This window comes from Dipteris shenzhenensis, chromosome 33, assembly GCF_047967505.1.
Source record: "Dipteris shenzhenensis isolate YYH24624 ecotype China chromosome 33, Dip_SZ_1.0, whole genome shotgun sequence".
In the NCBI taxonomy this organism is placed as follows: domain Eukaryota; kingdom Viridiplantae; phylum Streptophyta; class Polypodiopsida; order Gleicheniales; family Dipteridaceae; genus Dipteris; species Dipteris shenzhenensis.
Window position 1 is genome coordinate 7,099,007 of NC_141628.1, and position 12,554 is coordinate 7,111,560.

A 12,554-nucleotide genomic window follows, 5' to 3' on the forward strand; every position below is an offset into this window, starting at 1 on the left:
CACCACCGAAGGCTGATGCACAAGGCTTGCTACCTCCCGCTCCGACTGCGACCAAGTGACAATAGAGCGCAATAGCAAGCTTTGAAGATCAAAATGAGATGAGATTTCAAAAAAGGGAAATCTAGAAGGGTGGACGACGAAAGAGAGCAGAATAAGCTTCCAGGGATGAAGAAACCAAGAAGACGATGCCAAGAAGATGATGGGAAGCACCGTTTGATTTGGAGGCAGTTTCTTGAATCATTGAAAAACAAAAATGAAATTTTAAACAACACGTGGCTTCATGAGAGGCCAAATTTCCTTTTTATGTCACAATGCTACCTACCTAAAAATTCAGTCCTTATTACCCGTAGAGCGGAAAATCGCACATGGTCCCTAGTACCACCAAACCAAAATAGAATTCAATTAGTTGCAAATGGATCCTTAAGCCCTTATGATGTGGGAAAAATGAAAAGTCAATTCCCCATAATGAATATCATATTGTTTGGTGGAAACCTCTAGTAGCTTCACTAATTCCTTTTTCCCACAAATCCCCTGAGCTCAAGAGCTCGTTGGTTTTTTTGGGGAAAAATGGGGAAAAAAGGTGGGGGACCATATGTTAAAGTTCCCATTTCTCACAAAACTCGCACCATGTCATAAGGCCTTTAGACTAATATTGCTTGCTCCATGGCTCCAAGCATTGACTTGGCTCCATGTATTCTCATGGCAATAAACATTTTGAATGAGCTATATGAGCAAAGCTTAACAGTTACATTGCAGAAGATCACTAGCATAAGATTGCACTCATATATATTCCATAAGATCTCCAACTATATATGATCACTGCACTCATATACATTACAATCATGTAAATCCAATGTTGCATGCTTTGTTGAACATAGAAAGCATAAGATAAAATGCAATGTTACGTAAAGACATAGCATTCAAAACATAACTGAAATGCAATCTCATTTTTTTGCTTAAAAATAAAAAGCATAAGCTAAATGCAATGGTATGAAAAGACTTAGCCTCAAAAACAAGTAAGAGAATGCAATGTAATGTTCTTTCTCAAGCATAAAGAACACAAGCTGAATGCAATGTTATGTATATAGTTTGCAAGGAAAGCATAACTAGAATACAATGTCTTGTTCTTTGCTTAACCTAGAAACCATGTTCAATGTTGCTTAACTTAAGATTTTCATGTAATGACTTAGCATTAAGAAACATATAATGCAAATGCAATGTTCTCGAACCAATGCAATGTCAATGTTTTTTCTTAAACATAAAAAGCATAAGTTGAATGCAATGGTAGGTAAAGACTTTGCATAGAACCCAATAATAACAATGCAATGTAATGCTTGATCTCAAACATGAAAAACGTAAGCTGAATGCAATGTCATGTACATAATTTGTAAAGAAATTATAACTGAAATAAAAAGGCTTTGAACAACATCTTAACATTTACATTCAATACATGAGATGTTTTAAACATAATCTCACATTCATATATAAGGGCAATCACCAAAGGTGTTACAGAATTATTGCTAGCACAGAAAGCATAGAACTGCAAGGTATGACATTGAATAAAGCCACTTATAAGTACTATCACTTTTAAAGAGAAAGTCCACAACCCTTAACTTGCATATGAGCAATAAAGATTGTTTCAAAATTTTGTGACAATCCCAAGTCCCACTTTTATTGTAAATCACAAATTTTTATACAATAGAATCCATAATTTAGCTACTTTTATACATAGATTTCTTCATCTAGGAGTCAAGTTTTTGATAAGTTTTTGCATTGATCTATTCTTCCTGAGACTACTTGATTGAATATTTGGGAGTTTTTATATGACATAATTCTTCATTTAAGGGCTTTTAAATGATAATTTGGACCTCAGCCACTATATCAAGAGACAATGTGCATGTGCACTCGTGCACTCTATCATCAAGACCAACATTCCATATGATCTTTTCAAGGAAAGAGATTCAAATGTCTAAATTTCATTACACATAAATATAAATTTATTTGGACAATAGATTATTTAATTGACAACAATGTCTTTACAAATACATGCAAATGCCTCTTGGGTCAACGTTTGCTTGGGTGTAACCAATTACAAAGCCATTTTGGGGCTGCGACGCGACACCCTCTTGGGTGAGATGTTGAGTTTTTATGCAAACCCGCGCTCTCGTTGAAAAATTTTTAGACGTCATGATGCCGTACTAGAATAATATAATGAGACGCAATATATTTATTCTCAACACCATAGAGCTCGACACACGACAACTCTACACTATATTGTGCATCTCTGCACTACTTCGTGTAGCGCAGTTTCTAACCTGACCACCTGTCATCGTGCAATCTTTTGTCGTGTAGCTTTGCCACCTATCACAAGGCAATGCGCCCATGCAGATCATGGAAATTCAAGGTTGGCTTGAAGAGACCACCAAGCTGGTTCTTGGTGTAATAGTGAGACACAATCTATCATTTTGACCACCATTGTAGTGTAGTCTCTAGCCTGGCCACCTATTAGCACCCAACCTTTTGCAACAACTTTGCCACCTGTCACCAAGCAGAGCATGCCCATGCTGATGAGGAAAATACAAGGTTGGCTTGGAGTGACCACTGCGCTGGCTCTTGGAGTTATGGAGTTACCTATTTTTACTTATTTTAGAAGGAGATCTATGATAACCACCATGTTGGCAAACAAAAGGAGGACTATGACAACCAATGCGATGGTTCTTGGAGTTATATATTAGTGCATCAAGGAAAATTTATTTCCTTGTGCAACCAAGGAAATTGCAATTGATGATATGGCCCTTGAGGGTCCCCTTTAGGGGCAAGGGCCATATTAACATGCCATGTCTGTCCAATGGCATCCTGTTTATTATATAATGCATTTTGATATGGCCCTTGCCCTTAGAGGGCACCCCTCAAGGGCTATATCATCAATTGAATTTTCTTAAAGTTTAACTATATTCTTCTATATGTATCTCCATGCAACCATCGTGCTGGGTTGTTGGACCTATTTTATCGCCATTTTGGTCCTAAACCAAGGAAATGTAGTCCTACTGTACTGGTATTTTAGTCCTTGTTGCAATAAATCCTAAATGAGGGTAGAAGTATTCTGAGCCACTGCGGTGACTGGAGACCTACTGGTGCCATTCAGATAACCATCTACAATTCATTGAGTAAAAATTGAGCAAAAGAGATTACATCTACATCCAATAATAGGTTATAAAAAAATTAACAACACTTTATACTAAGGGAAAAAATTGAATAGATCTTACGTTTATAAAAACTCAGCAACTGTTGAAAGCCTTAGAGGCCAAAAGATTACATCTAGCGATCATAACTACTCAGCCATTGCTACGTGGTTTATATAAAAATTAATGATAGTTTATAGTGAGAGCCTCAAATTGAACAAAAAAGATTATATTTGTTAAAACTCAGCACTTGGTGATAGGCTTAGGGACCAAAAGATTACATCGAGTCAAAAGATCACTGAGAGACTTAGAGGCCAAAAGATTATAAGTCATCAACACAATCATGAGGGAAACCATGTTCAAAATCAATAGGCATCTCAACATAAATATCAACACTATCATCAGAATCATGTGTGTGTGCAGGATGCAAATCAAGATTTCCAACACATTGCTCTACAGATGGAATAGTAGTGATAGCGTCAGATGAAGGAGCAGTAATTACATCAGAAGTAGAATCATTATCAAATAGAAAAGGAAAGCCAGTAATCAAGGACTTGGTATCCTCTGCATCCTTGGTAGACCATGTCCCTCCCATTAATGAATATGGCATCACAACTAATTATCACCTTCTTAGAAGAGGGATCATAGAATTTATAACCTTTAAAATTAGGAGAATATTTGATGGATATGACCTTCAAGCCAGGAGGATCTAGCTTTTTCCGTGTCAATTTTGGTACATGAATATAAGCAATGCAACCAAAAGCTTAAAAATGTGATATAGAAGGAGTCCGACTTGTGCAAGCTGATGATTGTCAGAATTGCTTCTACCCAAAAGCTCTAAGATAATCCAAAATGAAGGAGCATACATCGCATAGCATCAAAAGAAGTGCGATTCTTATGCTCTGCAACACCATTTTGTTGAGGAGAGTATGGAACAGTATATTCATGATGAATACCACACTCAATGCAATAATCATAAAAAAGATTAGAAATATATTCTCCACCGTTGTCACTACAAAGGGTCTTGAAAAACCAGTATGAAGTTCTCTAGTTGTTTTATATTGCTTGAATATTAGTAAGGCCTTTGACTTATGTCACAAGAGAAATACAATTGTATATCTTGAAAAATCATCAATGAAAGTGATGAAATACATGTAGAAAGACCTAGATCAAGGAAAATGTCCACCCAAGAGCACAATATTCACAGAGACCCATGTGAGGACAAGTCGGGAGATTCATACCATCCACAAGATAATGACGATTGATAGCAAGTAACTTGGAAAAATCAAAATGAACAAAAAGATGATGCCATAGCTTGCAATCCAAATCACTAGGGCTTGTAACCACATTGGCAATATCATCATCTTAGGAAAGTTCAAAGAGGTTATCATGCTGAGAAGCAACTGCTATAGTATGTCCATCTTTTTCAATCCAACACTACGTGTGGTCAAAGACAATAAAGAGACCAAGATCAACAAGTTGTGCAATTGAAACAATATTTCTCTAAAGATATGGAACATGAAGAATGCCTCGCAAGACTCTTGTTGAAGAAAGAGTGCGAAGATATAAATCACCAATACCCATGACTTGACAAGTAGTGTCATGAGAAAGATAAACTAAATTCTTGTGAGGAAAAGCATAATAATTATGTAGCCTTTGAGATTGATCATATGTCATATTACCAGTAGCACCAGAATCAATGATAAAAGTGGAACCATCTCAAACATGAAGTATCCTCTTTGGAGAGACATCAGAACATATATGATTTTCCTCTTGATGTGTATGGGCATCGACAGGAGTATGTTGAGCAGCATATGCTTGATTACATTCGTGATCATAACGCCTCTTGTAACATCAAAAGGATGGATGATTTCCACCACAATAATCACAATATATAGCTCTAACAACTATTTCGTATCGTATATCCCTCTTGACCATTTCTTTCTCCCTTGCACTCTTCCTACAACTTCTATCCCCTATCATAACGGATCCCTCGAGACACACTAAGCTCCAAAATGTGTTTGCACAGTTTGAAATCTCCTCACATGATCTTTCCTACCCCCCTACACCGTTCGATAGCTGCTCACACAATCTTTGCTCCCCCTCTCTGTAGCACATTGTGAGAGCATCTCCTCTCGTGATCTTGAGATCGAGACATCTAGGAGCTCCTCACTTGCTCTTCAAAATTGCAATTTGGATGCTCTCATCAGCAACTTCACTAGGTTGGTATAGGAGGTAGATGTGAAGGAGGGACAAATAGTCTGTCAAGATCAGAAGATTACCATCATTGAAAGTGTGATTGAAAATGCGCTAGGCATTCTTGGAGGCAATTTGCAAGAACACTTCTTCAAGAAGTAGTGGAAGAGACCTGATATTCTAGATGTATACCCCAATGGTTAGATTAGTAAAGATGGTGGAGTTAAGCTTTCTAGCTTGCTTATAGACCTCCAAGATGTGCTTAAGAACACAATGCACTTCTTTCTTGATACGAGAGGAATTGTGAAGTTCTAGTAGGCTCAAGTAGCAATAGAGCAACTGAAAGGACGTGATGTCTCTTTCTCAAGGGCGATCTCCAAGAGTGTGATAACCAACTTGAAGAATTGTGTAGATGGCAAATCCAAACATCTCCATCTGCTAGGTTGCAATATTCCTGATGACATCTATCCTCAAAGGGATTTTTGAACAATAAGATAAGAAGATGTCTCAAAAGGTGACTTTTCTACAAGAGAAAGCCACCAATGTAGCAAAGGTAGTGTAACTTGAGAAAATTCTTAGGGAGGGTGCATAAGCCAAGGTAGAGGAGGTAGAAGTGAGGGCCTTGTAGGCATAAAAGCGAGCTGAGGCCACTGCAAAATGGTCAACGTGGAAAGTCAATAAGAGAACAAGCAAAGAAGCACATCAAGGAGCTCCATGATAGGCTTGAAGATGTTAGAACCGAGGGGGACATCGCAGAGAAGGAGCCAGCAGCAGCGATGCAATAACACCTTGAAGATTAGAGAGCCGAAAAAGGAGGGTCTTTATAAATGGCTCTGCAACATGCAAAATGCATTGAACATTGAAAAATACCAAATGATGGAGGAACTGGAAAGGGAGAAAGCAAAAACCAGAGCAGTGATGTGGGAGTTGCGAGAGACATTCAAGGATAGGAAGAAAGGGACAGAGAGTAGTCATGGTGGAGAAGACAATGAAGTAGCTCTCCAGGCTAGGAATGATGCAGAGAGAAGCCACGATGGAGCAAGTTGTAGCAACCACAGTGGGGGTTGTTATCTAAAAACACTTTTGAAAGTTCAAAGATTAAGACCCTGCAACAAGATTATGATAGAAATTTAAGCAGGTTCAATAGATGCTTAGGGAATCAGATGAAGCTATTGTTGAGATATGGTGCCATGAGCACATAGATTAAATGCTAAGGTATGGTATAGGAAAGAATTAAAGTAGCCACCCTAGGATGTGGACTACATGATGCGGAGATGTGGATTGAGGATATCCACAAGGAGAGATGTGGATGAGAGGATCCCACATGGTTTGACTATTCTAAAGGCTCTCTCTATATAAGAGGCCTATCATGTATTATTTAACACACATATTTGCAATAGATTGAGTATTGCCTACCGTATGTCTCTCATGGAGTTTCTTCTATGGTTTGATCCCCCTTAATCTTTTGCTAATTCCAGGTTGCACTAGGAGAGCACGATCCACAATTTCTCATGGTATCAGAGCATAGGTCTAGCTCTTCTAGATTACTTTTATAACAGCACAAGAAGGCGACTCCTCACATCGAACAAACAACCTTCTTTGCAAGCTCACCTTCCTTCTATGCCTCAGTGCGACTAAGCTACCTCTAGTGCAACCCTAGCCCGAATCTGTAGCAGTAGCAGTGACTCCAGCTTCAACACCCATGCCTCCTCCAATGAGCAGCTCCTCACAGCCACCACCGCTCCTAGTCAACCTCCAAGGTCTCCGCCATAGCTCTCCAAGGACCTCTTGTGACCTCTGTGCGAAGGAGAGTTGCTGTGTTTAGTGCCTTCCTAAACCATGGAACCACAATACTATGCATGAGGCTATATCATTCGGGCACGGCAAGTTCGTGAGCGAAGAGCTCAACCACTTTCTCCTCGGCGTTGAAAGCTGCAACAATCTGGATGTTCTCGAGAGCTTTGCCAGAAATCATGGTGGTGTGCTCGTGAGTGACGACGACGTCTCTAGATAATCCCTTCATGCAAAATTGCTGTTCAAGGACGTAGCTGCATAGAGAAGCCAGGCTCACGACGAATCTCTCCTAGCCATGGCTCTGCCCACGACGAACAAGATGACACAGAGCTCTCGTAGACATTGACCTTTTTACAAAGTTCTCCTAAGGTTCATCAAAAAAAAAATTTAACACATGGCAGATAGCTTTTGACTTGGGTTGGTTAAAAGTAACCTTGGGTTAGCTTGGTGTGGTCAATAAGTGCTGGTCAACTTAACCTTGGTAGGATTAACCCTGGTCAGCAAGTAGATAGGTTTGGTCAAGCCTTAGGTCAACCCACTATAACATGGTTAAGGTAAGGGTTAGTTAAAATGCCATGTCACCAAGTGCCACCTAAGCACAACTTCTTGCCAAGCACAGTTTGTAAGAAGCATGTGAATAGCCTCTGCCACGTCATCATCAAAGGCCTCTTCTTCACAAAATCAACGTCATCATCAAAGGCCTCTTCTTCACAAAATCTTCAACAAGCCATAACTTCCAATCCAGGAAGAATTTGGACACGCTCCAAAAAGGAAAAGTGATCGTCTTTTCAAGCTCTACACGCCCATCATGTCAAATTCATTGTTAGGAATTAGACACTACCATTGAAGCAAAACAAAGCTCATGGTAAGACCTTTGCAACAAATGGAAAAGCGATGCATGAATGCCAAAAGCACAAGTGCATGAGATGACCATAGAAAAAAGCATGGCATCCACATAGAAAGCATTAAGGCACATGGAAGGACAAAGCATCATGCACGAAGCTATACAAGGAAGAAGTTTGTTGAATTAGCAAGTCAACTACACAGCATCATCATCAAGCCATAAGCGAAATGGTGACATCAATGGACTGTATTGAGAAACAAAAACCTTGCCAACCTTGCCTATGTTTTGTAATCAAACCTGACCACCTGAGAGTAGCTATGAAAGCACCCATGGGAGGTATTGACATGTAAAAGCCACACTTGACCACCTTAAGTAGCAATGCAAGCACTTAGGGGAGGCGATGGAATGTAACTCACATCTGACCACCTTGCAGTAGCCAAAGGATCATGGCACCAAGGGGAGGTGTTGAGATATGGTGCCATGAGCACATAGATTAAAGGCTAAGGTATGGTATAGAAAAGAATTAAAGTAGCCACCCTAGGATGTGGACTACATGATGTGGAGATGTGGATTGAGGATTGACTATTCTAAAGGATCTCTCTATATAAGAGGCCTATCATGTATTGTTGAACGCACATATTTGTAATAGATTCAGTATTGCCTACCGTATGTCTCTCATGGAGTTTCTTCTATGGTTTGATCCCCCTTAATCTTTGCTAATTCTAGGTTGCACTAGGAGAGCATGATCCACAATTTGTTAGCTATTGCATGGAGTGAGCAAAGAGTGGAGACGATGAAGGAGAACATCCGCAGGCTTAGGATGAGGGAGGAAGGAATCAACAACAACTTCTTCATGTATAGAGCTAGACTATGGTATTGACAGCTGCAATACTTAAATCAGATGCCTATCCCGTTATGCTGTAAGGTCTAAAATGCATGGTTTGCCATATCCCCATCATAGATGACTACATGATCTGATGGCCTGCATGCTACCACCCTGTGCATGTTTTTTCCTTTGGGGTTTTTATGCATGCAAGATTGGTATGTAGAGTATGTCAATTGCCATTGTCTAGGTCATGGACAGATCAAATGTGCCTGCCTGCTACAACTATCTATGACGAGAAAGTAGATGACGTTGCGTCTCAATTTGCCATTTGGGCAAAAATTGCAAAAGACATGGAACTGGAATCGCAAAAGCCCAAGCTCGAGCCTGACTAAAAAGAAAAGGAGTTTGAAGGGAGGAACTAGCCCCCTTCATTAGAGGATCAAGAAAGATCTTGAAGGGAGGAACTAGCCTCCTTCATTAAAGGAGAAAGAAGAGCTATGCATGCAACTAGGGAGCTCAAAGCAAGGAAAGAGGAAGCAACATGAAGGGAGGGTCCAGACCCCTGAAGGGAGGAACTAGCCCAAGCTAGGAGGAAGCTCAAAAAGTAGAGCTGATTAAAGCAATGTGGAACCATACCCTGAAGGGAGAAACCAGCCCCCTTCAGGAAATGAGCAAGGAGGGCCGAGCCTGTAATCGAGGAGCTAAATTAAAGGCGACCTAATCAAAGAAATATGGAACCAACCCCCTGAAGGAAAGGAGTCTTAGAGATGTAATCTGTATAATCTCTTTGTAATCTATTGAATTATAAATATTCTCCAAAGTTTACTTAGGCAATGTATCTATTTTCTTCTATTATTACTAAGATATTAATTTAACTACCACCAGTGTGGTGGTGATTGCACATTAGGATATTAACTGCCACCAGCACAGATCCGCTTCCATTATTACTAGGATATTAACTTAACTACCACCATTGCGGTGGTTGGTCGCTAAAGCACTGGTTGGTTGCATACTAGGATATTAATTGCCACCAACGCGGTGGTTTACTTCTATTATTATTATTACAAGATTAATGGCATATAATTCATTCGTTTAAAGACATTGTATTTGTGGATTAGTTATGGGATTTCATATTTCTCAATGTAAGTGCAGCTCTGTTAAGATATATATATTTACGTATAATAATATATGTATATGTATATATGTGCAATATTAAAATATTTCCAAAGTTATTGAAGTGATATTTTCTCAGCTATGTGACTAGATAGTGTCATTTGATAGGCCAGGCAGGATAATGTGAGACAAAAGATTTCGATTAAACTGAGTTGATCTTTGCATATCTTTGCTAGAGTTCCAACACATTGACAGAGAAGATTACCCACCTCGGCTGAATGATGAGAGGTGGACATAGTAAGGTCATATGAAAGAAGAATGAGAACGATGGTCTTAATGAACTCTCTTGCACACTAGGATATTAAATGCCACCAGCGCAGTGGTTTTCTTCTATTATTACAATATGAATATGAATGTCTTACAATTCATTCATTTAGGATTTGAGATTCATTTACAATTCATTCGTTTTGGAGTCCACATAGATTCTTGTGACATCACCCCATGTATTTGTGATTCTTTCTATAACTTCCATGTATGAAAGTCAATGCTTGCACATTATCTTTTCATATCTTTGCTAGAGTTCCAACATGTTGATAGAGAAGACTACCAACCTCAGCCAACAAATGAGAGGTGGACATGTTAAGTCGTATGAAAGAAGAATGATAAGGCTGGGCTCAATGAACTCTCTCCCTATTTAAGTGTAGTGCAAACACAACTACGCTTAGCATACAAGATCAGTTCAATCCTTTGATATTTACAGCAACATTATAATACTATTGGATGGTTTAGTCACCGATTTGAGCCACCAATTAATCATGTACCCTTAGCCAGCCACCTCGATGGCTACTAAATAGGCCTTAGCCAACCATTGCGATGGCCTCACTCTACTTAAGCCTCCAGAGGAAACCAAAAAATGGCAAAAAATAAGGACCTTTTCTCTCTCACAACCAACTTGATACTCTTAGATAAGACCTTACAAACCTTACAAATATGAACGTTAGAATTATGAAGAGTCGACCTCTGTCAGTGAAGTGTTCTCATTCACACACATGGATATAACATGAAAAGTTCAACAAACCATAATCTAACACAATCTCCTTAGATACAAACATTTGATAATAAGGAGTTGAAACTAGGCTAGGAGAGCCAGACCTAAGCTCTGATACCGTGTGAAAATGTGGATTGTGGTCTCATAGTGGAATGGAAAATTAGCAACAAGATCAAGGGGGATCAAACCATAGAAGAAACTCCATAAGAGAGATAGGTACACTCCAGTCAATGTATTCCAAGATGTACTTATCAACAATACAATAGAGGCTTCTTATATAGAAAGAGCCTTTAGAATAGTCAACCCATGTAGTATCCTCTTATCCACATCTCTCCTAGTGGTAGCCCTTGCTCCACATCATCTTATGTAGTCCAAATCCTTGGGTGGGTACTTTAATTCACACTAACACCATACCTTAGATCATACATTTTCCTCTAATTATGTGCACATGGCACCATATTCCAACCACCAGGATGGTTTAGGACAATCAAATTTAGTCCAAGCCTGGTTTAAGAAATGAAACAAGTAAACTATCCCAAAGCTGAATCACAAATAACAAATGGCCTACAAAAAGTTAAAGGAGTGCATAGCTTAAATCAACTAGCTAGAAAGAGGGCAACATTAGCTATGTTGGTGTCCCTTGAAAAAAAGGAGAAACGGCTTAGGTGCACAATGTTGAAAATTCTGTCAATCAGAAGGACCAATGTGGCTCCAACGGTTGAACGTAGAGTAGAGGCAATGCACAATAATCCTGATTGGAGAAGTCTGTGGGCTTCAATAGAATGCAACAATAGGAGAGACAAGTGTGGAAGTCATTGCTAGAGTGACAACGTTTGGGCAGGAAAATACAAGAGTTTCTCCAAATGGAAAGCACATCTATAAAAAGCAACTGGGATGCAAGGTGTTTGATGAGCACATCATACACATGCTTAATACAACTGAGGTCAATGGTGCCTAAACCAGCATGATTGAGCATCACCTCTTGGGTGTGCATCTCCCAAGGTGTTGGTAGGGTTATTACTCTATGAACTTTAGGGTACAGGCTAAAGCTTGTGAAGAATTGAGACTGGTATTCACCTGAATGGCCTGATATTGCTGCCTTGAATGCTCCCACTGATCGTGACACATAGATCATGTTCTTCGTTCCGATGGCAATGATCGAATGCGTCCATCTAAAAACTGCTTCTTGTTGCTGCTCTGCAAGGAGTCTTCCTTCTTCTCATTGTTTCTCCCTTTATAAATGTTGCAAAAGTGTCTTCCGTTGCGGTTTCATTGATACCGTGCCATTGCTTTCCTCGACCCACAATCTGTTCCTTGTGCCACATTTCAACTTTCCTATCTCACAGCCTCTGTCTGCTTCTCTTGCAAGCCATGGTGAGCTGCATGTTGCCATTGATGCCATGGCCACAATCAATCCAGAATAGACCCAGATAAGCTAGCTTGTGAGGCGAGTAAAGAATATAAGGCAACTTAGCCGAAAGAAGACAATGCCAAACCAAAGTCTATGCAAGGTCACATCAAGGTGCATGCGGGATGTTTGCAGGGTGGGAA